Below are 4,811 nucleotides of genomic sequence, written 5' to 3' on the forward strand. Positions count from 1 at the left end.
GATGAGCGGGACTAGTAGCTTTTTGCTTCTGAACAGTTTTGGCATCTCACTTTATCCATTGAAGCTCAGAGTGATTGGCATCTATAGGAACTCAGAATTCAGATAGTGTTATTGATTCTCTTAGTTCAGTGTGATGATTCTTGAACACAGCTTCTTTATGAGTCTTGGCCGTGGCCCTAAGCACTTTGTTTTCCAGTATTACTACCGGATACATAAATGCCACAGACACATAACTGGGTGAACCTTTTCAGATTGTGACTCAGCTTTGCTAAAGTCCCCAATTAGAGGTGTCCAGAGTTCTTAAGCACACTCTTCTTTTTGCTTTGGACCTTGACTTTAACCACTCAGTCTCAAGTTTTCACTTGACACCTTCACGCCACAAGCACATGGTTAGGGACAGCTTGATTTAGCCGCTTAGGCCAGGATTTTATTCCTTTTTGGCCCTCCTATCCACTGATGCTCAAAGCCTTGGGATCCTTTTTATTACCCTTGCCTTTTGGTTTTAAGGGCTTTGGCTTTTTCTGCTTGCTTTCTCTTTTTTCTTTCTCTCTTTTTTTTTTTTCTGCAAGCTTTGTTCTTTGCTGCTTTTTCTTGCTTCAAGAATCATTTTTATGATTTTTCAGATTCTCAATAACATGTCTCATGTTCATCATTCTTTCAAGAGCCAACATATTTAACAGTCTTAAATAACAAATTCAAAAGATATATGCACTGTTCAAGCATTCATTCAGAAGACAGAAAGCATTGCCACCACATTTAACTAATTAGAATTTCTCTTATTAAAACTCGAAATTTTATTGCTTCTTATTTAAAAGATCTACTATTTTATTCATGTTTGCTGATGATGAGAAAAATAAACTATAGCTTAATTAGAGATAAAATCAAAATAGACTAATTACTACTATATGACTCCTAAGGTAAAATTAAAATAAGAACAGTTATCACAGAGTTAAGGCTAAGATTAGAACTCAACAACCTTGAGGTTTGGGAAGTGGATGTTCCTCTAGTCTGTGAGGTGCTTGGTCCTTCAAGAGAGAATTTCTGGCGCTTCAGTTCCTTTAAATCACGCCCTTGCTCCTCTTGGAGTGGGTTGTTTTCCTTTAGGGGCCATGATCTTAGTGATCACGGATAAGCACACCAAACTTAGAGCTTTGCTTGTCCTCAAGCAAAAGAAAAAGAAGGAGATGGGTAGAAGGAGAGCTCCTCCCCCCCATCCTGGCGTTTGAACGCCCAAACACTGCCTGTTTTGGGCGTTCAATGCCCAAATGCTGCTATCCTGGGCGTTCAACGCCCAGTTGTTGCCCTTTTCTGGCGTTGAACGCTAGATAGCTATCCTTACTGGCGTTCAGCGCCCACTGGATGCCCATTTTGGGCGCTGAACGCCCAAAATGGCCTTCACTGGTGTTTTCTTGCCAGTAAGCTCCCTATCTCTGTTTTGTGTGTAGATTCCTTCTGTAACCCTGTAAACTTATGCAAATGATTCTTTACCTTAGTGTCAGTGAACTTTATATAAACAAATAAAAATAAAAATAGGGCAAAATGCTTAGAGGATTGTTGCCCCATGGCTGGGTTGCCTCCCAGCAAGCGCTTCTTTATTGTCTTTAGTTGGACCTTGCTGAGCTTTTAATCTAGCTCCAGCCTTGAGCATTCCTGCTCAGTGTTGCCTTCAAGATAATGCTTGATTCTCTGTCCATTGACAATGAACTTCTTATCAGAATCAATATCTTGAAGCTCCACATAACCATATGGTGACACACTTGTAATCACGTATGGTCCCCTCCACCGGGATTTCAGTTTCCCGGGGAATAGCCTGAGTCTAGAGTTAAACAACAGGACCTTCTGTCCTGGTTCAAAGATTCTAGATGACAGCTTTCTGTCATGCCATTTTTTTTATTTTTCTTTATAAAGTTTGGCATTTTCGAAAGCTGTGAATCTGAATTCCTCTAGCTCATTTAGCTGGAGCAATCGTTTTTCTCCTGCTAATTTGGCATCTAAATTTAGGAATCTGGTTGCCCGATAAGCTTTATGTTCCAGTTCCACGGGCAGGTGACATGCCTTACCATACACAAGTTGGTATGGAGAGGTCCCTATAGGGGTCTTGAATGCTGTTCTGTAAGCCCACAGAGCATCATCCAAGCTCCTTGCCCAATCCTTTCTACGGGTATTTACTGTCCGTTCCAGGATTCTTTTTAATTCTCTGTTAGAGACTTCAGCTTGCCCGTTGGTTTGTGGATGATATGGAGTGGCCACTTTGTGGCGAATTCCATACCGAACCATGGCAGAGTAAAGCTGTTTATTGCAGAAGTGAGTGCCCCCATCACTGATTAACACTCTAGGGACACCAAACCTGCTAAAGATATGTTTATGGAGGAACTTCAGCACTGTTTTAGTATCATTGGTGGGTGTGGCAATAGCCTCAACCCATTTTGATACATAGTCAACTGCCACCAGAATATAAGTGTTTGAGTATGATGGTGGGAAAGGTCCCATGAAGTCAATTCCCCATACATCAAACAACTCTATTTCCAAGATTCCTTGTTGAGGCATGGCGTAACCATGAGGCAGATTACCAGCTCTTTGGCAACTGTCACAATTACGTACAAACTCTCGGAAATCTTTATAGAGTGTGGGCCAATAGAAGCCACATTGGAGAACCTTGGTGGCTGTTCGCTCACCTCCGAAATGGCCTCCATATTGAGATCCATGGCAATGCCATAGGATTCTCTGTGCTTCCTCTCTGGGGACACACCTACGGATAATTCCGTCTGCACATCTCTTAAAGAGATAGGGCTCATCCCACAAGTAGTACTTTGCATCAGTAATTAGTTTCTTTTTTTGTATTCTATTGTACTCCTTGGGTATGAACCTTGCAGCTTTATAGTTTGCAATATCGGCAAACCATGGTGCTTCCTGAATGGCAAATAGATGCTCATCAGGGAACGTCTCAGAGATCTCAAGGAAGGGGAGGGACGTCCCTTCCACTGGCTCTATCCGGGACAGATGATCAGCTACTTGGTTCTCTGTCCCTTTTCTGTCTCTTATTTCTATATCAAACTCTTGCAGAAGCAATACCCATCTGATGAGCCTGGGTTTTGAATCCTGCTTTGTGAGTAGATATTTAAGAGCAGCATGGTCAGTATACACAATCACTTTTGATCCTACTAAGTATGATCTGAACTTGTCAATGGCGTAAACCACTGCAAGTAGTTCTTTTTCTGTGGTTGTGTAATTTTTCTGGGCATCATTTAGAACGCGGCTGGCATAATAAATGACATTCAGAAGCTTGTCATGCCTCTGTCCCAATACTGCACCAATGGCATGATTAGTGGCATCACACATTAACTCAAATGGCAATGTCCAGTCTGGTGCAGAAATGACTGGTGCTGAGACCAGCTTAGCTTTCAGCGTTTCAAACGCCTGCAGGCATGCTGTGTCAAACACAAATGGCGTGTCAGCAGCTAGCAGATTGCTTAGAGGTTTTGCGATTTTTGAAAAATCCTTTATAAACCTCCTATAGAATCCTGCATGCCCCAGAAAGCTTCTGATTGCCTTAACATTGGCAGATGGTGGTAATTTTTCAATTACCTCTATTTTTGCTTGATCCACCTCTATTCCCTTATTTGAGATCTTATGCCCAAGAACAATTCCTTCAGTCACCATGAAGTGACACTTTTCCCAGTTTAAAACTAGGTTGGTTTCTTGGCATCTTTTCAGAACAAGTTTCAGGTGATCAAGACAGGAGCTGAATGAGTCTCCATATACTGAGAAGTCATCCATGAAGACTTCCAGAAATTTTTCCACCATATCAGAGAAAATAGAGAGCATGCATCTCTGGAAGGTTGCAGGTGCATTGCATAGCCCAAAGGGCATCCTTCTGTAAGCAAACACTCCAGATGGACATGTGAATGCTGTTTTCTCTTGATCCTGGGGATCTACTGCAATCTGGTTATAGCCTGAGTAGCCATCCAAAAAGCAGTAATAATCATGACTTGCTAGTCTCTCTAGCATCTGGTCTATGAATGGTAAAGGAAAATGATCCTTTCTGGTGGCTGTATTGAGCCTTCTGTAGTCAATACACATGCGCCACCCTGTAACTGTTCTTGTAGGAACCAGTTCATTTTTTTCATTATGAATCACTGTCATGCCTCCCTTTTTTGGGACGACTTGAACAGGGCTCACCCAGGGGCTATCAGAAATGGGATAAATAATCCCAGCCTCTAGTAATTTGGTGACCTCTTTCTGCACCACTTCCTTCATGGCTGGATTTAGCCGCCTCTGTGGTTGAACCACTGGTTTGGCATTATCCTCCAATAGGATTTTGTGCATGCATCTAGCTGGGCTTATGCCCTTAAGATCACCTATGGACCACCCAAGAGCTGTCTTGTGTGTCCTTAGCACTTGAATAAGTGCTTCCTCTTCCTGTGAATTTAAAGCAGAGCTTATGATCACTGGAAAAGTGTCACCTTTTCATAGAAATGCATATTTCAAGGATGGTGGCAGTGGCTTGAGCTCTGGTTTAGGAGGTTTTTCCTCTTTCAGAAGAAAGTTCAGAGGCTCTTTCATGTCCCCTGAATCCTCCAAATCAGGCTGAACATCTTTAAAGATGTTTTCCAACTCTGATTCGAGACTCTCAGCCATGTTGATCTCTTCTACCAAAGAGTCAATAAGGTCAACTTTCATGCAGTCTGTTGATGTGTCTGGATGCTGCATGGCTTTGACAGCGTTCAACTTGAACTCGTCATCGTTGACTCTCAGGGTTATTTCCCCCTGCTGGACGTCAATGAGGGATCGTCCAGTTGCTAGGAAGGGTC

Source organism: Arachis hypogaea, chromosome 12, assembly GCF_003086295.3.
Source record: "Arachis hypogaea cultivar Tifrunner chromosome 12, arahy.Tifrunner.gnm2.J5K5, whole genome shotgun sequence".
NCBI lineage: Eukaryota > Viridiplantae > Streptophyta > Magnoliopsida > Fabales > Fabaceae > Arachis > Arachis hypogaea.